The following is a 22,088-nucleotide window of genomic DNA, read 5'->3' as shown; positions in this document are numbered from 1 at the left end:
AGACTCTTTCTGTAGTATGGGGACTAGCTTGGAGAGGGGCAAGACTGAAGCCAGACCATTGAGAAGATTGCTGTGTTAAGGCAGTGGCAATGAAGACGGATAGAAGTAGGGTGACTAGAGTGGCAGGGATGTTTAGGAGTTCAAAATAGAAGGATTCAGGGATGAAATGGAATACTGTTGAAGAAGAAGAAAGAGAGAGGTATCAAAGATGGAGTCCAAGTTGTCGGTTTGGGCTTCCCAGACACTTAGTGCCTGGCAAGACTGGAGCTACCTAAAACACACAAGAGAGGACTGTCTCTGTGCCCCAGGCAGGGCAGTGACAAAACTCTCCCCTAGTTGCTAATAGCCCAAAGTGAAACTGGACTCTGACACGGAGACTGTCTTTTATAGCCACCTTTAAGTCTTAAAGTTTAAGGGTTAGTGACACCTCTTTGGTGTTTATTTACCAGCTTTTACCAATTTCCACATAGGCTTGTGTTCTGAACATTCCTTTCATCTTCTTTGGTAGATTCTCTAGAGCTAGGGAAACAGGCCTCCTCCAGCACACATTGGTTGGTGGAGGTAATCCTAAAGCCAGGAAATCTTAGGATTTCTTTTCTGAAATATGTCTAGAAGTTATCCATTATAATAATAATAATAGCAACAACAACAGTAATAATGACTAATATCTATTGTTATCAGGTAGCAAGCATGGGGCTACGACAGATATCTATCAAATTTAATCCTAATAACCACTCTTTGAGGTTGGCATTATTCTTACTTCATCTTTCAGGTAAAATTACTGAGATTTTGGATCTAAATGACTTGCTAGCAAGTCATACAGCTCAGAAGTCAAACTAAGACAGATTGACTCATGACACTCCACTCTTCATTACTTACAACGTTTTGTCTCTTCAATTTTCAGTCTATAGTAATTTAACAATTGAGATGTAATTTTTTCCTGTTATTTATTTGAAACATAATTTTAAAATTTGTATTTGTCTACTAAATTATTAGCATTTATACTGTGATTTAAAATAACTTTCTTATTATAGCAATGAAAGGTTATTGTGAGAAACTTGAAAAATATTAAGAAAAAAATAAAAATCATCCATAATCCTACCACCTGGTGATAGCCATTATTACAATTTTGATGTATTTCATGCCATTATTTTTCAGTACATAGTTTTTTATAGTTGGGATCAGTGTTTATACATTTTTATCATGCTTTTTTCATTTAAATTATAAATATAACCCTTTCTCCATTCTATTAAACATAATTTGCAAATGTTATTTTCAATGGCTGCAAAACATTTCATTATATGGATATCTTGTAATTGATGTAACCATTCAAGCATTATTGAACATTTAGATTTTCTTCCATTTTTCTCTACTATAAATAATACATTTGATATTTCAAATTATTTCCTTTAAAAAAAATCACCCAAAGTGTAATTATTACGTCCAAATGGGAGGCATGTATTTTAAGGCTCCTATTACTTTACAAAAACAGTGAAAAAACAGACACTCCCATTCAGCAAGAAATGGGAATTCTGGCCTCAATTTGCCCTCATCAGTACTGTGTATTATCACTTTTAAATATTTATTAATAATTTAATTTTTATTTGTATTTCCTTGGGCACAAACAATGTTTAACATTGTTACATGCCTTTGGATTTTTTTTTTCTGAATTTTCTGAATTTTCTTTTCCTGTCTTCTGACTATTCACCTGTGTTTAACAACTATTTATTGAACCCTGTCTTAGCTTTCCTGAACTGCTGTCACAAACACCACAAATTGGGTGAGCTTAAAAAACAGGAATTTATTGACATACTCACAGTTTTGAGGCTAGAAGTCCAAAATCAAGGAGACAGCAAGGGATGCCTTCTCCCCAAAGTCTGCCACATTCTGATGCTGGCTGCAGGCAGTCCTTGAGGCTCCTTGGCTTGTGTGCCTGCCTAATGTCACAAGGCGATGTCCTCTCCTTTTCCTCCAGACTCCCCTGGCTTCCAACCTCCAGCTCCTCCCTGTGGCTTTGTCCTACTAAATCTTCCATAAAACCCTGGTAAAGACCCAACTTCATTCAATTGGGCCTCACCTTAACCAAAAACAACACCTTCTTGAGATCCCATTTATAACAGGGCCACGCCCACTGGAGTGTAGATCAAGACCAAGAGATTGTCTGAATTAGGGTACTTAATTCAGTACACCACAAGCGCCTGTTATAAACTAAGCCCTCTTTAAAACTGGAAATATAGCAGTAAACATGATAGGTGAGATCCCCGCTCTCATGGAATTAACAATCTAGGGAAAAGGCATATAATGCATGGATTTTAAAAATAAGGAAAAACATCTGATGGTAAAAGAGCTATGCAGGCTACGTTTTTAAAAAAGTGGTAGTATGATGAAGCAATAGAGCAGCAGTTCTTAAAGGTTTTAGTCTCAGGAACACTTTATACTCTTAATTATTGAGATCCTCAATATGGGTTATATCTACCAATGTTTACTATATTAGAAATTAAAATTGAGAAATGTTTAAAACACAAGAACACTGAAGCACACATTTCATCAGCCATTAGGAGATGTCATCCCACCTCATGTAGCCTCTGGAAAACTCCACTGCATACTTGGAGGACAATGAGAGTGAAAATGACCAAGAATGACTTTTAGTAGTAGTATAAAAATATAAAAATATAAAAATCTCAAAGATCCCCTGAAAAGGTCTCAAGGACCCCTGGAATTTTTATGCCATACTTTGAGGACCACTGTGATGGATAATGATTGCTACTTTGTATTGAGTGGTTAGGGCAGTTCCCTCTGAGAATATGACATTTAACCCAGGATCTGAGTGACAAGAAAGAATCAGTAGAATGCACATCAGAGGGAAGAATATTCTGACCCACAGGCACAGAATGGGTAAAGCCCTAAAGGAGGGAATTGACACTGTTGGCTGGAGGGACTGCAATAAGACAATGTGGCTGTCTCTCAGTCAAAAAGGTTGCCTTGCCTCTCTCTCTGAGCCAACACGACAAGCAAACTCACTACCCTCCCACTGTCTACATGGGACATGACTCCCAGGGGTGTGGACCTTCCTGGCAATGTGGGACAGAAATCCTAGAATGAGCTGGGACTCAACATTGAAGGATTGAGAAAGCCTTCTCGACCAAAAGGGGGAAGAGTGAAATGAGACAAAATAAAGTGTCAATGGCTGAGAGATTCCTAACAGAGTTGAGAGGTTATCGTTGCGGTTATTCTTACACTTTTAAATAGATATCCCCTTTTTAGTTAAGGTGTAATGGAGAGACTGGAGGGGAACTGCCTGAAACTGTAGAGCTGTGTTCCAGTAGCCGTATTTCTTAAAGATTGTATAATGATATAGCTTTCACAGTGCGACTGTGTGATTGTGAAAACCTTGTGCCCAATGCTCCTTTTATCTACCTTTTTGACAGACAAGTAAAACATATGGATTAAAAATAAATAATAAGGGGAACAAATGTTAAAATAAATTTAGTAGATTGAAAAAAAAAGAGGTATAAAATAAGAGGGAATCACTCTATCTGATATTACAGCTCACCGTACAGTTACAGTAGTCAAAGCAGTGTGGTATAGGGAAAGGGACAGACATACAGATGAAAAAGGAAAAGAATAGTAAAACTCAGAAGCAGACTCACACAAATGTGTCAAATTGATTTTTTTAAATAAAATGGCAACATGTGACAAATGTCTTCATTACCCACTTCTGTGCCCAGCCTCACCCCAGTCTCCTTTTAAATTTAATACTTTGTGAGCATTCAGGAATCACTGGTTCTCTAGAGTTTGAATTCATGAATATGCTCAAAAGAACTAGTAAATATCCTTGAAGTTTGGGTTATTTTTTCCAATCTAATTTTATTTTTCTTAGAAAGAGGAATGTTATCCCTGATTAGGAATAAACAAAATTAATTAATGTTAAAAATGTAGAACCAATTCATCTACAAGGGCTTTAATAATAAGCTAAATTACTTCTTTGGGTATAAAAACATGTACATAATCTATATGTATTTGGTGGAATTGACAAACAGCCAACAAAAATACCCACAGAGCCAAAGAACTTGGGTTTCAACCTTACATCTACTTTTTAATTCTTTTTTTTTCCAAAGTTACCCCTTCCTTCCTACCCCAAATTCCTAATAACATATACTTTCTGCTTCTGTAAATTTGTTATTTCTAGTCGTCTCTTATAAGTGACATCATGCAACATTTGTCCTTATGTACCTTATTTATTTCATTAAGCATCATGTTCTCAATTTTTTTCTATGATGCCTATATCATGACTTCATTCTTACTTTAGCTGAATCATGTTCCATTCTGTGTATGTACCACATTTTGTTTATCTATTTATTTATTACTGGATTCTTGGTTTGTTTTCACCTTTTAGCTTTTGTGAGTAATTCTGCTATAAATAAACACTGGTATACAAGAAAATAAAGGAAAAAAAAGGATGCCTTGAGTGGGCCATGGTGGCTCAGCAGGCAGAGTTCTGGCCTGCTATGCCGAAGACCCGTGCTCGATTCCCGGTGCTCGATTCCCGGTGCCTGCCCACGCGAAAGAAAAACAGTCAGGCAGGTGATAATTCTCGGGGGCTTAGTAATCGATTAAGGCGGCTCTGGGGGTGGGAGGAGGGGAGTTGAGGGACCATGAACATTCTGTTTCTTTGCCCGCTGCTGGTTCCACAGGTGTGTTTAATGTGGTTTAAAATCCAATATCTTCAAGATGTTATCTTTAGCTAAGGTGTGGCCCAGCTGAATGAGTAGGTTGGGTTTTAATCAGGATCACTGGAGTCCTTTATAAACAGAAGAAATTCAGACATAGTAAGAGAAAGCCCAACGCAGCAAGGGCGGTGGGTATGGAACCTGAAAGAGAAAGGAAAGGACATCATCATCATGTGACACAAGTCAAGGAACCCCCAAGGATCGCCTGCAACCAGCACCAGAATCTTACAGGCCCTGGGGAGAAAGTGCTCCCTTGCCACCAACTAGATTTTGGACTTCTTACTTACAGTTTAGTAAACTGTAAGTTTGGTAAACTGTAAGTGAGCCAATAAATTCCCATTGCTTAAGCCAACCATTATGTGCTATTTGTCATGGCAACTTGGCCGACTAAGACACAGGTTTGGGGTTGTTTACCTAGGTAAGGATTAGAAATGTACCTAAAACAATAAAACTTATCAAGTATTTTAATCAAGCTAGAGATACTAGCACCTTAATATTTATTATAAAAATGCGGTGCAGAACATTTCATCCAGTTTTCTTAGGCATTTTTTGCATGTTCTCAAAAAGAAAAAAGAATGAGTCAACAAATGAAGTACCCCTCTCCATTTTCTAAGTTATGCACATTCAATATTGGCCTTTTCGTGTGGTTTGACCCTGACATTGCTCTTTCCAAATCCTAAAATTTCAGAACATCTGAGCTAAGGTGCTTCCCACACTGTATAAATGTGACCAGGTGCCTCCTTTGTTTAAAGACCATAATGACAATTGGAATGTTTTAGGCTATGGGTTTTGTGAAAGATCATTTGCACTCTTGGAAACATGTGGAGTTGTACTCCCAGATGAAAGAATACACCTCTGTCTTACTATGCTAGCATGGCAACTAATCTCGGTAATGCTGGGTTGAGTGAAAAGTCAAGTGGTGAATAAAGCTACAAAACGATCCCCAATGTTTCTTTTCAAATGCCTGTCTAAACATTCTGGCTTATTGTGTGGCTGGCAGAAGCGGCAGGCCTACCAGGGCTCAGTCCTGCCCTTTCTCCCTGTGTCTCAGTGTTTCCTGGAGAATGTGCTTTTGCTCACAGCATATCAAAGGGAGGGATCAAGCCCTTGGTATCACTGTGAAATGTAATTTGCACACCACTTTATGTGATAGTTGAATGCACCAGTGTGAAGTTCAACTAATTGAGTCTTCTATAAGGAAAGCCATCAATGAGATTCCAGGCCCTCACTTACCCACAGATGTTTTCAGTTGCTAGTGATTTATTTTGCTGATCTTTCAATTTGTCAACCATTTGAGAAGAGTGTCTCAGTCTTCAAGATTCTAATACCAATCACATGGCTAAAATTAGAACTCCTAAACATGTGCTAAGTGCCTTTAATCTCTGTGACTCTGGAAAAAGAAAAGAAAACTGGGTGCATTAGGAGGGAGGTACAGAGACCTCCTTACTGATTAGATAGTTTTCCATCTAATCATTTATGGTTCCTGAGCTTAGAAACTAGAATAGCCTGGTCACTTATTTATTCCGCCTGTAATTCTGCCACATGGGTGGAAATTCAAGTCACTCTTAATTTTACTTATTTTAGCAACATATAATCTGGCTAATTTGCTCCTTAAGACTTAAGTTCCAAGTCAAACATCTCCTTTAAGACTAAGTCCATGTTATGCCCAAACATCCAGATAAATTGAAGCAGGAGAAGGAAATCTATCAACTCTCTGATGATTCATCTTAGACAGCACAATATTAAAGCAGGTAGAAACATTCTGCATGAATCAGAGCACTAATCTATGTGCTAATGGGCCATTTATTTGCATTTCATTTCCCTCGGGGGAGAAAAAAAGTCTTATGTCAATCTCTCTAATTTTAAGTACAATGTGCACATCTGTTGATACTTAAAGAAAAGAACACGCACACACACACATAGGTATTTACATCCCAAAGCTGCATAACTGACTTCAGTTTCAAAACAGAAAAGGCTCAGCTAAGTGACTCACACAAGGTATTTCCAAACACTCATTTGATAAAGTGATTAACACACTGCAAATATCTATTCAATGTGTTTAATAAACTGATAGAATATTGCTAAACGTTAAATGACGAGCAGAGTCTAAAATTCAAATTGCATAAAATTCAGAGTTGCATTATTCCAAGTAAAAAATCTAACAAGCCTGCCCAGATAGCCAGTCCAGAGTTGTAGGGGTCCAGCTGTATTATTCAATGCTGTGTATTATGGTCCCAGCTGTGATTTGGTGCCAGTAACCTAGTGGCAGTTGTAGAATTCTAGCTTAAATATCAATGGGAATAATTCTAGCTCCTGTGGCTGCCTGAGACTTTCAGAATTGAGGCAGCATTCCAAGAACCTTCCCACTGGCTGGCGCCTGATTCAGTTGCATGGTTTTGGAGAGGTTGTAAGACCCTCCTTTGTCCTGCCCATTTTCCAGTATTGAGTTGCTTGCTTTATCCACCCTGATTGGAGAATGCAAGTTGGGCAGAGAATAAAAGCCAGTTTCCAATTGTGTGATATCTAAAATCACATGATCACAGGATTATACACCATTATTATTACTAATGTGTTGTGTTTTTTTTCTTACCAATGTTGTTTTGACATCTTTTGACTCTTGTGGGCATTAGATTTTTATTTAGAAGTAGATGCTGACTTTCATCTCCATTATTTTTGTAGGTCAACAACTACTGAACATCCAGTTTTTGAAAAAAATATACTGATGACTTACATGGGTTACCTCATATGATATTTCACCTTATGAGGCAGGTAGAATTGTTATCCCTATTTTAAATTGAGACAAGTGAGGCACAAAGAGCTAGTCACTTTTATCCAGTTCACATAGCTAGAAAATGTCATAGCAAGGATTGGAATGTGTGTACTTCTAATTATACTGTCTCAAATTTCAGGATATAGAGAGTGAGTGTTGCAGAATGTTAAATCATAGTACATGCAATATATGGTGCTTCTCTTAATTGAAAGGGTACCTCTCTGTATTGAGAGGCATCTTTCCCCTGCCTTAACCTCCTCCCGAATCAATGCTCTGTTCTTGAATTACCTTAGAACAGTTCCTTAACATCTCAATGTATTCCTTTCCATACCTTTGAGAATAAGAAGGAACAATTAATATGAAAATGAAGACAAATGAAAAAGACATACAAGCTAGTACATCTTATGATAATGATGATATTCCAGTCATTTACTAATGCATGCTTTTATTTTCTTGCTTTAATGATAATAGCTACTCTTTGCCTAGCATTTACTATGTGCAGGTGTTATACCACATGTTCTAATAGCCTTGGTCCATTTGATCATCATAATAGCCTCATGAGATAGGGCTCATTATTGCTTACATTTCACAGATACAGAAACTGAGGTTTACAGAAACCAATTGACTTGCCCAATGTGATAAAACCGGGTTCAGAGCCATCTACCTCCAGGACCCAGGCCCTACCTTACTCTTCTCCAGGTTAAAAACATGGTGGCTTGGTGGCAATGTTAGTCAGTATGTCCTAGAGAGAAAGAGGAAGAAAAGACAGGATCCCACAATGTAGTACCCCAGCATTTCATATAGAGTTATGAGGGATATTCAGCTGACTCACTGAAATAAAATTATTTCCATTCGATTAGAAATTTGATATGGATTCTAGACTTTGTCCAAACACAAAATGATGATGAGCACTGAATGTTCAAAGGTGTTCTTTTACGCAGGCTCTTAGCGCTCTAATAAAATGTTTGCTAATAAGAACTAAACCAGCACCGTGAATGAACCACACAGAGGTTTGTTGTGCGCGTGTGCGAGAAGGCAGGAGAGCGAGGCTAGACTGAACCAGCAGTCCTCTAGCACACTGGTATAGTCTTCCCATGAGTACAGAGTCAGGCAGCGTCATTCCTGGTCTTGATCTTCAGCCTTTTCCTATTGACCTGCTTTCCTCTGTATTTTATATAACGCATACATGAGCTACATAATGTGTATTCTGTGTATATCCTCATAGAACTCTCTCATGATACTCTAAAAATTTCCTCCTGTACCAGTACTAAAATACTAACGGAAACAAATCTTCATTCCCTCCCCAGCTTTTCGAATTCCAATAATGAAATTTGACATTCTACCTTAATTATGGGCTCGTCTACAGTTATAGATCTTTCTTATCTATTGACATCACTGCTGTCGTTGCAATTGCCTTTGGTTTTGTTCATTCTCCTTTTGCCCTCAGCACATCAGAATAATGTTTTAAGGCTGCTCTATCATTTTGGTCACTGACATATAAGACAGAAACTAGTTTGGACAAATAATCAACTTGGCCAAATCTTACTCTTCTAAGTGTCTTAGTTTCATTCTTTCTAGTCTGTATGTGGCAAAACATAAACATATATAGAGGGGTGGCTCAGTGGCAGAATTCTCTCCTGCCATGATGGAGACCTGGGTTCAGTTCCCGGTGCCTGCCCATGCAAAAGAAAAAAAAAAAGGAAAGAAAAAAATTATGTATAAAACTTTGCATAAAAATCACTTTCATTTGTTCTTTGAGTAATGTTTGATTAACTGAAGTTGAGCATGCCAAGGTCCCATTACACTATCAGTCCAATTTATAAATTAAGTTTAAGTTAAAACTTTAAAATTTTAAATCATGTTTCATTTGAACATTTTCTTTTGAAGCACAACAAATATGTGACAAGGACAAACTTACAAACTTAACATGTAAATCTTTCTCTTCTAAATATCATCAGTTAAACGTACGACTAGAAATTCAAGTTGTGTCAAACATTCTGATACTATTTATATGCTTAACGAAATTCTCTTATACCTTTCTGCTTAAAATTGATAAGATTTTTAAATGCTCCAATTATAAACACCAAGCCTCCTTTGGCTTTAATGTCACATTATATTCTATCATCTCTGTACCTACTTATTTGTCTTCCCTGTATGGATGTTTATTTAACTAATGAAACAGATTTGTCGTGGAACATAGATACCGTTTCTGGGATTGGGGACCAGGGACAAAGGTATGCTTACTCATCAGTGATAGATTTAAGACTGAGAAATGAGGCCAAGAGCTTTCTTAGTCTAGGATACTTTTTATCTGGTCATAAGAATACGAAAAACTGTTTCTAAAGGTCACTGTGCAACAGGAGACTAAAAGTCCACACCATACTATGGAATTTAATTTGGTAACCTCTGCCTCCTGAGATTGAATACCTTTCCTCATGTGTTAATTTGTTCATAATCTCTTTTAACGTTAACAGCATTCTATACTCTCATCAGCCTGCGGATAATTTCCTTCAGTCCTTGTTTGGAACCTGCGAATATCTTCATTGCCTGATTGGAATCTGTATTCCCATCATGATCTTTTTATCCTGTTTAGCTCTTAACCACACTCGATATTCATTCATATAACAGTAACAATGGATATTAAAAAGCTGATATTTATTGAGCACCTACTAAGTGCCAAACACATTATCACTAATTTTCCAAACAGGACAGTGAGGTGTCTGTGTTTAAAAGATAAGAAAAATAAGCCTCAGACCTGAGGTCACCCAGCTAGTAATTAGCTCAACCAGGATTCAAGCTCAAGTTGTTTTTCTCTAAGGCATGTGCTTTTCCTGATGCCATGTGACCTTGCTCTCTACCAAGATGCTAACATTCATTACTAAAAAAACTGTAAAAATATTTTGGACTTTTTTACAGTATTTTTGTAATTGCCCACATTATAAGTCTTGCTCCTCTGAGGTGCAAACTGAAACAAGAATTCACCTTCCCAGCCTCCCTTGCATCTGGGTCATGGGCTTTTAACGCTAGTGTTATGAGTCAGGTGCACCAGTGTTATTCTTTGAGTCAGAAAGGAGCAATATAAGCCCATCTCTGAATCCATATTGTAGTGGTGGTGGCGGATTATGATATAGAGACCTTGAGATTTCAGAGGCAGCAATGCAGGAGTAGTAGGGGCAGTACCCAGAGGGGAAGGGTTGCTGCTGCAGTCAGTCTTGCCACCTGCTTAGGGCATGGTTCCTAGCCACCCTAGCCAATTCTTTGACCCTCTTGGAGATTCTGTGAGCTTCCTAAAAATATTTAATAGATTCATTTCCTGCTTAAGCTACCTAAGTTTTGTTCTATTGTTTGAAATCAACAGCACTGATTGATATAGAAGTTGAATTAAAGGAATGATTGCAAGAAGTACACATGGCTTGTATTGATTTGAAGAGAGTGGAGATCAATGTAGTATTGGACAAAGCCTACATGGCTACCTGGCAGCCCATGACCCACAGTAGGGAAAACAACTATTACCCATGATCATCTAGACGGTGGAGGTGGGGAGAGTGAAGAGGAAGAGAAAGAAGGAGAAAGAAAGAAGGGAGTGAGAGAAAGTGAGAAAGGAGGAGAGGAGAGGGAAAAGGAAAAACTCAAAGTCCTAAAGTAACACTTCAAGGTATAGAATACCATGCAGTTTAAATGATTAAGATAAATGAATTTTATCTATTGCAGCGATAAGACTGAGAGAATAAAGGATAAAACTAAAAAATGTTGCAGCCAGTTGTCAAATTACAATGCTTCTGTAGCTTTTTGAAAGTAAGGATATTGATCAAAAAAGAATAACCCAGATAATTGACATGGTACTATGTGGGAGGAAGCTAATGACTCAGATTCACCCAAAGTTCCAAGCTCCACTGACTTTCCTATGTCAGAGCAGAACCACCCTCTCTGTATGATGAGACTATTCCTATATTCTTTAAAAGACACTGTATTGATCTTACCTGAGGTATTTTTCTTACATGGACTTCAGTAGCTCTCAAAATTTGTTCTCTGAGCCAAAAGCATCATAACCTGGAAACTTGCGAGAAAAATTCACAGTATCTGGAGGCATGGCCTGGCAATACATGTTTTGACTAGTCATCCAGAGATTCTGAGGTAGGCAGTTAACCTTATTCCCATCTTCTTAACTACTCCTTGCTTCCAAACCAATTACTAGAATCAGATGCCAAAATGCCCAGTGATGGGGGATCACAATTACACAGTCAAACTTGTGTGGAGCAGACTATCACACCAAAATATTTGCAGAATATTAATATATATTAGCCCAAACCCTGGAAAGTATTTGCATTTTTAAAGAATGCTTGACCCTGGAATGAGGAATATAATTTTAGATTGGGCTAATTTTTTTTTTTAATACTCACATTTATCAGACGCTCTGGATTAAACTGCCAGCTCAGCTTTATCTGGATATATTTCAAATCATTAGCTTGTTTGGTATATAAGTCAAGGCCCAAATGGACACAGAAACCACACAGTAATTTAAAAGTTTAACATCAAATTTATCAAGAGAGGATTGGAATAATAAGGGATTGGCTAATAGATAGTAAAACGAATTCTAAAGAGTACAGGACTAGCAGATATAGGAAGTGACTCTAACCACTAAGGCTAAGATAAAGCATTCAGGGAAGAAGCCTGCCACTCCCAGGGCTGGGATCCTGGCCGTGGGAAGAGTCTATGGCCATGGCTCACTAGATAGTGTAGTTCAATGAGGTGCCAAGATGGCAAGGCTTGCTAGAAATCCATCTTCTAGAGTGCTGGGGGAGCAATCCATAGGGAGGAGCCATACCTTGAAACTCACTGCAGAGCTGCCTGACTGGATGCCAAGGAAGCCCTTCATGAGGACAAGCCTCAGTATTGGCACTTCACCATGGGGCTGCCCACCAGGGGTCTCCTGGGGGTAACTTTACACAGAGAGGTGTCCCACCATAGGCACTCTGCTGCACAGCCACTCAAAGAGGATGTACAGGTAAAGCCATGCACAGGAAGGTGCCACCCTTCCTCCTCCATTGGCCCTCCACTGCAATTGCATTTCCCCATGGGTCAAAGAAGAAATCACAAGGGAAATCAGAAAATATGTTAAACTGGATGAAAATAAGAACACAAAATATCAACCTTTAAGGGGTATAGCATTGAGAGTGGCTAGTGATCCTAGTGGATAGTCAGAGACCTGGAGAAAACAAAATTGGAGGATTGGTGACAGGAATGCTGGGAACAATGCAAGGATATTTGTTCGCCATGTGTTTTATCTGCAAGAAGGGTGCTCACCAGTCAATTAGGTAGATAAGATGGCCAACTGTACAGAAGTCAATTTCTTCTTCTAGCCACCCCCTTCTTACAAAGAGGAGTACATGAATACAGTGACAAGGTTTAAGCAGTGGAGGTCGTGTAAGGACTCAAAACCATAGGTTTTGCCCCAGGTTAATCTGGATTCTGCTCTCTTGGGTAGATAAATGTCATCAGGTACAATCAACTCTGAGGCCCCACTATAGTGTTGGATCTGGGAAGGCTGATGATCTAGCCAATGGGAGCAGGTTTACTACATGGTTGTTCTAGTTTGCTAGCTGCTGGAATGCAATGTACCAGAAACGGAATGGCTTTTAAAAAGGGGAATTTAAAAAGTTGCTAGTTTACAGTTCTAAGGCCAAGAAAATGTCCCAATTAAAACGAGTCTATAGAAATGTCCAATCTAAGGCATCCAGGGACAGACACCTTGGTTCAAGAAGGCCGATGAAGTTCAGGGTTTCTCTTTCAAGTGGAAAGGCACATTCTCCTTCAAGTGGAAAGGCACGTGGCGAAAACAGTCAGAGTTCCTCTCTCATCTGGAAGGGCACATGGCAAACACCGTGTCATCTGCTAGCTTCTTCTCCTGGCTTCCTGTTTTATGAAGCTCCCCAGGAGCTTCCTTCTTCATCTCCAAAGCGCTGACTGGTAGACTCCCTGCTTCATGGTGCTGCAGCGTTCTCTGCTCTCTCTGAATCTCCTTCATTCTCCAAAACATTTCCTCTTTTATAGAACTCCAGAAACTTCTCAAGACCCACACGAATGGGTGGAGACATGTCACCATCTAATCCAGCTTAACAACCACTCTTGATTAAATCATATCTCCAGGGAGATGATCTGATTACAGTTTCAAATGTACAATACTGAATAGGGATTAGAAGGAGTGGCTGCCTTCATAAAATAGGATTAGGATTAAAACATGGCCTTTCTAGGATTCATACATCATTTCAAACCAGCACAATGGGCTTCCTTCCATTCAAAGAGGGCAGCAATTTATCCTCACAGGATCAAACTCTTTTTTCTGGATTTCAGTTTGCCTTCTCTGTCCACAATCCTTTCACCAAATATTATATATTTCTGAATATCTCATTGCTAATTATGATATGCTGTACAATATTGTCACTGTTCAAGCAGAACAAAGCAGGAATGAAAACAACCTCATTGTACATAAATCTACATGAATATCTCCAATTATTTTCTTCAGATAAATTACTGGAACTAGAATTATCTGGTCAAGTGACTTTCTAGAATATGTATTTAATATATATTGCCATACTGCTCTCCAGAAACATTTTAGCAATTACTACTGCTACCACAGAAAAAGAAGCAGCCTCTTTATCGTCATTCTCATCAACACTGGTATCATTTCATTTTTTAAAAAATGTTTGCGATGTAATGAGAGAAAAATAAAATGTATGGACCTTTTAATTTGCATTTCATTAATTGTTATGGACCTTAAAAAGTTTTCCATGTTTATTGGTCTGTTGCATTTCTTTTTTGTGAATTATACACTGCACATCTTATTACAGGATGTTTTATTTCTGATTTAGTACTATGCTTGAATTTTTTTCCTAATTTGTCATTTATCTTCAAGTTTACTTATGGCCTCTTTTGATGTATAAGAGTGTGACCAATAAATCAGTATTTACAGGATGATTTTGATACTGAATCATATTCCTTTTTTGCTTTCTGGATACTGGAGTAGACAGAAGGGAATACCTGAAATCCTGAAACTATAATTCAGCTGCCCTGATATCTCAAATGAGTGTAAGCTTCCTTATCTTGTGTCTTCAGTCATTTTCTTTAGGGCAAAAGCCCTAATGCTAATGAAGAATTTAAAGTCAGCCACTAACTAGTTTCACCCCAGACATTTACAAATCCTATCAGCTAGACTCTGCTATTGAAAGATAACTTGTCTCCCTTCCTTTTGGCTCATACCTTTACTGCCAAAGTGATAGTTCTGCTTCCCCTCCTTTCAGCTTATGTTCTCCTGTTGAAATGATAATGATAACATTGTCCTTTCCTGCTCTGAACTTGCTATTCAAAATGATCTAATCTCCCTTTGCTAAAATCCTTAAAAAAACTTGAACCCCCTAAACTCATGGAGACAGATTTTGGGCCGCTAGGCCATCTGCTCTCCTACTGCGTGCCTAGCAATAAATTCTTTCTCTCTTTGAAACCCTGGTGTCTCAGGAGTTGGTTAGTGAGTGCCTCAAACGAAAGAATCCATGGCCTTTGTTCAATAACAAGAGTTCTAAGAGTCTGTGTTCTCAATTTATTAGTGTCTCTTCTGTCTACAGGCAGTTCCTACAACTCTTTATTATCATTATTATTTCAGACAATAATTTGAAAGTCTCTCTTTTCTGAAAATGCTTTCCTAGAACTTTTTTCTGGAAGGTGCTGAAACTTTCATCTAGTACTTCTTAGATTTAAGAAAATGGCAAAAAGTGTCCACAGGCAGTTTGACACTTTTAAGACTTGCTAATAGCTTGGAATTTACACTGATTCAACTCCACATCCAGGAGCTATTAAGTATCTTCTCTCCTTAAAGTCAAAGATTGTGAAAAAATTGAGGCAAAATGAGAATGTACTTTATCACTTGAGATTATACTTTAAGAGACTTAGATAACAGAAAATAGCTGCCAAAGTGCCACCTAATTGCCATGCAAATGGCTACCTTTAGAAGGAAACTATGATTATAACATATACAACACATGGCTATATATATATAGTATGTATGTATATATATATACACACCATAAGTTTGAGCATATATTATTGTGATAATTGTGAAAATGTAGGCCTTTTCTTTGCCAGATCCAAGAATTAAATATATCCGACTAATATCCTGCAATTTTTTGGGAAAACTTAGCCTTGTAGATTATGGAGAATGCATGGACAAATTTGTGAGGATGTATGTTTTCCTTTGGAGGAGATTTTCTCTTACTCAGTTTTCAGAGAAGAATAATATTTGCTAGATGTTTTAGAAAATAGGGTTGTTGTGGTCCTCTCCCTCCTTCTTACTGACAACAGAGTTCCTTTCAGATAATATGTCTAATATTAGAAAATCTACTCTTAAATTTTTCAAAAGCCGACAATAAAGTAGGGCAGTATCAGTACCACTGCTGACATAATGAGAGAACAGAAAATCATTTTAATTTGTCTTCTCTGCCCACAGTCAGGCTTAAAACACCTGACTTAGGATAGAAGAATTGTCACTATCTATACGACTCTACTTTTTAGTGAATTCCTGTTGATTTGAAAGAAAGTCTCTTCTTCCATTTCTTTAATTCCCTTCATTTGTGAATGTTTTTCATTGTAAATTTACTACAAAAAAAAACAAGAGTATTTTCAGACCATTTTTAGAAAATAGTGGGTCATTCCCAAATTCTTAATTGAATTGCCACAATTTTAAGATGTATTTTGCTTTTTCTAAGAGTTAAAATCATGCCTTTTGAATTAGTTCTATGTGTTAAAAATTGAAACATTCCATCAATAACACCTTCTGGATTTGTGCTATAGGGAATGCTTTCTAAGAAATCAAACCAGTCAATGACAGATTGTTGTGATTTTAATCGCAAATTTGACAATGTTTGTAAATAAGACTCTATTGTATCTTGGTTTAATAACGTATTTTCCTATTCTACCTGTCTCAGGGGCACTTGAAAGGGTACCTCTGGGAACAGTTAAATTTGAACCAAAGTAATTATATTTTAAAGATTTGAGATATTTATCACAATTACAAAAACCCAATAATATAGTTTATTATTCTCCTCTTTCAAGTCTTTGACTTGTAGCCCGATAGATTGCTGTACTGATTTATTCCACAGATTGCTTTAAAAAGGGTAGCATCGGTAATTTTCATTTACAAATTACTACATCTTGTTGTCACTATCTTCTAAAATATTATCCTCGGCATATGTGATTCATGAAGACAGGCAGATGGTAAATTTCCCCATTGGCAAAATACATTAAAACTCTTTCATTCTGTCGTCCTTTTGCAAGCTCTTACAGTTATGAGCTTTTACTGTTAACAAATTGGGTAAGATAATGCCTTTAGGATTATGATACTTTGAAGATAGAAGATAAATTCTTTTCTCTTGGTTATAGTTCAATTGTGTTCACAGCAGCCATATATCACTGAGAAGCTAAAGGTCATATGAATAGCAGCTTGTGGCATATGCTCTCTTCATTCATTCCATGCGGCTACAGTTATGCATTTAGCTGGCAAGTTAAATCATGCCCTCTTCTGTTAGGTCACTAATAGCATTTGGAGGAAGAAAACCCCTTTGCGTATCCCCATTTAGGAACCGTTTCACAGACAATGGAGCCAGAGAGTTAAAATGATCTGTGGAGTCAAAGCAGGATAGGAAAGCAGGGCAATCACCACGTGTGAAATTTGAAGAAATAATGGTATAAACCTTGATAATCTAATGAAGCCAGAAAGCCCCACATTTCTCCTGAGAAATGTATTCAGGAATCAGTGTGTTCCTGTCACTTTCTGAGTTTGTGTAGGTTAATGATAGAAATGGTTGTGAATGTACATTGTATGACTTGCTATAGTTCAGTCTTTCTAAGGGCCTGAGAATTCCTCGACTTTATTCAGGCTTCAGAAAAACCAAGATGAAAGGCTCAATGGTTCTCCAACAAAAATCGCCTCTCCCACATCAATTCTTCTTAATACTTCTGTTTGATTCTAGAACAATTCACAAAAAGGTCAATTGACAAACAGCTGATTTACCAATATTAGGATTAAGGAATCTTTGTGAATAGCAAGGTATTCATGAAAAATAGTTTCCTAAGGCCCTTACGTTCATGGGAGTCCTTCCGTCTTCCCTTTCTCTGCCCTGTCTCCCTTCTCATTTCCCTTCGGTATCCAGCTGCAACGGCAAGAAGCTGGAGGAGGATACATTGAACACCCTCAGAATTCTGCTATGAGTTCTGTACAGACACAGCTATACTTGTTATAACAATGAAAGGCAGTCAGTGGAAATTAAATAATTAATGGAAACAAGGAAATCGGCTAAATTGGCTTTTACAGAATCAGACTGATTGTTCCCTTCTTGTTCCTTCCAGCCCTCCGAGGGTACAACTCTGCTCAGGGGCAGGACTGTGAGGTCTGTGTCAGAAAGCAACTTGCAGAATCAGCAGACACCCAGCAGTGCCATACACTCATGCAGCTTGGTGGTATGGGTAAAATGCAGTGAATTAGCGCACGAATTAGAACCATAGGGCTGGGGCAAAATATATAGCTCTAGCCCCTGTTGAGAAATTTCTCCTTGGATCTAAATCCTTCATTTTGCTTCTCTCCTCTTGTTATAATGCTTTTGGCATGTTCATTGTGCCTTATGGCATGCCAGGTGCTCTCCCATGTATTCTTTTGATCCTTGGAAGAACTCTGTGCATAGGTTTTCTGTTATCCCTTCAGGAGGAAATGAAGCTCAGTGACATTTAGCAACTTGTTCAGTTTCAAATATCCAATGATTGATGGGCCAGACATTTGAATCTAGATTTCTGAACCTAAATCTTATGTCATGTAAACCAAATAATACCACCTAATACTTACATCAGTGGAGATACAAAAAGATTAGCCACCGTCCTGCACATAATATCTGTAAAGCCTCAAGAAAGCAGTCTAGATTATGTATTTATCCCAAAATGGGTTAATGGTTTATCTTCAAGAGTAAAAGGCAGAAGACATTTTTATTTCAGACTGAGAGAGTTAGGATGCTAACAGAATAATTTATTTTTTAAATAATATGGCTTGCAAATGTATTTATACATAAAATTTTCAATGCCTCCATGTGAATTATTAACATACTTCCTATGAAGTCTCAGCCCATTTGTTGTTTTACTATTGCACCAACTATTTCACACAGTATCATGCAGTTCAGAAAACGTTTTCTAAGAGAAGTTAAAAAATTCCTATTTTTTTTTCTTTTTTAGAGCTTCTGTTCATATATTAGCTGAATTTCCACAAGCCCTACCCTGATTTCTTTTAGATCATGAATACTTTAACCAGCAATTTACATGCATGACTGCACTAATGATCTAAAATAATTACTGTAACTTCCATACATGGAAACTGAGTTCATTAACACAAATACTGGTGGTACCTTTTAAATACATTTACAAGTTAGTATACATCTCTAGAGAACTGGTCATACATAGGATTGACATGTGGTTTGGAAAGATTGAAAGAGCCGAGAGGCTGAAACAACTGTTCCTTGGGCATCTCAATATAAATACATGTCTATATAAAAACATGTGTTATCTCCATGTGGTCTCTCTAACACAGCAGCATCAGGTGAGCTAAAAATTTTATATGGAGTGGGCCATGGTAGCTCAGCAGGCAAGAACGCTTGCCTTGCCATGCCAGAGGACCTGGGTTAGATTCCCGGTGCCTGCCCATGTAAAAAAAAAAAGAGAGAATTTATATGGCTCAAAAGTCGCCGTCTTGAGACAGAGAGCCAGACAAAGCCATTTTACGTTTTATAACCCCCCTCGGAAATTATATAATACCCCTCCCGCCATATTCTATTAGCTAAATCAGGCACAGAGACCTGCTCGAGTTGAGGGAGAGGTGAGTGGCAGGAATGGCAAAGTTCTGGAAGGAGATGTAGAACAGATATATGGTTGTAGGTATTTTTGGAAAATACAATTTGACACACACTCTTTACCATTAGCCCTCTCCCTAGTTATCTGATGTTCATTCTTCAGATATAGCTTCAAATATCATTTTCTCAGGGAAGCCTTCTCTCACCACCTCTCAGGTCTTCCTAGTATATGTCCCCATTGCATAAAATTCCTCTTGTTTATTGTGCTTTGACTTGCATAAAATTCCTCTTGTTTATTGTGCTTTGACTTGATTGTCTACTTTTCTCATTTGGCCTGAAGTTCCTTGAGGGCGGGACTTTGTCTGATTTACCTCCCATTGTATTTCCAGGGCCTTGCACTGTACCCAGCACGTAGTAAACACTCAACAAACATTATTAAAGGTTTAAGTAAGTGATACAGAGAGCCAGACCTACATAGAAATTCAGACACAAAGACAAGAGAAAACTGCAATTCAGCTGTGATTTACCACTCTGTGTTTAAAATTCTCAAATCTCCACTATTTCCTTTTTATTCCAATAGTGGTGCTCTTGATCTGGAGAATAAAAGCTATTTGAGTCTCCCCTAAGCTTGATTTCCACTTTATTACAAATATCTAACATCCAAGAGGCTGAAAGAGTAACTGTGATGGAATTATGGTTGATGAGGGAAAATGTAACACTGATAGGAAGAAGTAAGAGAGACACAAAACAGAAGCAATATCATATGTTAATAGAGAAAATCTCATACCAGAATGAACTGGAAAAGTGGGGGACAGGGGGCAAAAGCAAGGAAAAGAGAGAAAGGTATCAGACAGAAAAGTATTACTTGAAAATTTTTACTCCACTATATATAATTCTCCATGAACTATCAGGGTCCTTGGAAAATATTAGGAGGCTATATAAACTTAAGAGAGAGAAACATTTTAACTTTGATAGTACAAATTATTAAATATAAACTGTATTTCACAATGTAAAAGGATTTTCATGGAAATTATCTGATTTCCCCCATCATGACAATTTTAGATTTTTATTCAATCCATTTCTAGATGGTAACAAATGGACTAAGAGAAACATCAGGTATCAAAAGGGAAAAGACCCAAATTCTGAGTATAAACTCTACCAAAATTCCTAGCTAACAGCTAAAATATGGATGCATTGGAGTTCCCCAAGGGGTCTAGGAAAAAGCAGAGACCAGAGAGGAACTGATTCTTTTTTTTTTTTTAAATTTTTTTTATCAATATAACAATAATCAAACACAAACATTCTTACCATATGATCATTCCATTCTTGATATATGATCAATAACTCATTACATCATCACATAGTTGTATATTCATCATCATGATCATTTCTTAGAACATTTGTATCAATTCAGAAAAAGAAATAAAAAGAAAACGGAAAAAAAAATCATACATACCATATCCCTTATCCATCCCTTTCATTGATCACTAGCATTTCAATCAAATAAATTTATTTTAACGTTTGTTCCCCCTATTAATTTATTTTTAATCCATATGTTTTACTCATCTGTCTTAAGGTTGATAAAAGGAGCATCAGACACAAGGTTTTTACAATCACACAGTCAGATTGAGAAAGCTGTATCATTATACAATCATCTCCAAGAACATGGCTACTGGATCACAGCTCTACAGTTTCAGACAGTTCCCTCCAGCCTCTCCATTACAGCTTAACTAAAAAGGTGATATCTATATAATGCGTAAGAATTATTATCCAGGATAACCTCTCAACTCTGTTTGAAATTTCTCAGCCATTGATATTTTATTTTGTCTCATTTCCTGCCTTCCCCTTTTGGTCAAGAAGGTTTTCTCAATCCCTTGATGCTGAGTCCCAGCTCATTCTAGGATTTCTGTCCCACGTTGCCAGGAAGGTCCACACCCCTGGGAGTCATGTCCCATGTAGACAGGGGGAGGGCAGTGAGTTTGCTTGTTGTGTTGGCTGGAGAGAGAGGCAACATCTGAGGAACAAAAGAGGTTCTCTGGGGGTGACTCTTAGGCCTAATTTTAAGTAGGCTTGACCTATGGGGTTAAGTTTCATATAAACAAACCCGAAGATTGAGGGCTCCACCTACTGCTTTGGTTGTCCCGACTGCTTGTGAGAATATCAAGAATTCTCCACTTGAGGAAGATGAGTTTTTCTCCTTTCTTGCCATTCCCCCAAGGGGGCTTTGCAAATACTTTTTATTCACTGTTCAAATCACTCTGGGATTTATCGGTGCATCACTCTGGACAAACCCACAAAATCTCATGCCCCACTCAAGGTTTCATGAACTTATGGTGTTCAATTAAGCTGTCCACATAAGTTATATTAGGAAATGCACTAGTCAAAATATAAATTTTGTTCCAAATAAACATTTTTTGCTTTGTCTCACATGTAAGTTAAAATTTTAAAATATGAATGACCATCTATTTTTGACACCCGGCAGTATTGACATTCCTTTGTTCTTCCTCATGCAAAACGTTTTTAAATTTGTACATTAAGTCACTATCATTGTACACTCTAGGCATTCCTAGATTATACCATCAGTCTTTATTGTCTATCCTTCCTTTTGATTTCATTTGTGCCCCCAGGCCTCCTCCCTCTCTCATTCTCACATTGAGCTTCATTCAGTGTTCTAACATTATTGTATTACAGTTTAGGTAGTATTGTACTAGC

The 22,088-nt window shown here is 37.7% G+C and overlaps 1 long non-coding RNA gene across 1 annotated transcript in view; it reads right to left on the bottom strand.

Moving 5' to 3' along the window:
- Window positions 1–4,550: 4,550 nt before the first annotated feature.
- The window catches only part of LOC143685803 (uncharacterized), a 67,675-nt gene continuing 50,137 nt past the window's right edge, over window positions 4,551–22,088 (bottom strand). Inside the window, exons 5-6 of the long non-coding RNA XR_013176751.1 lie at window positions 5,964–6,120; window positions 4,551–4,871 (exon numbers count right to left, since the gene is read on the bottom strand). This is a non-coding gene — a long non-coding RNA (uncharacterized LOC143685803). The remainder of the gene's footprint in view (window positions 4,872–5,963; window positions 6,121–22,088) is intronic.

Source organism: Tamandua tetradactyla, chromosome 1, assembly GCF_023851605.1.
Source record: "Tamandua tetradactyla isolate mTamTet1 chromosome 1, mTamTet1.pri, whole genome shotgun sequence".
NCBI lineage: Eukaryota > Metazoa > Chordata > Mammalia > Pilosa > Myrmecophagidae > Tamandua > Tamandua tetradactyla.
Note: the sequence above shows the minus strand (reverse complement) of the source record. Positions and strands in the feature narration are given on the sequence as shown.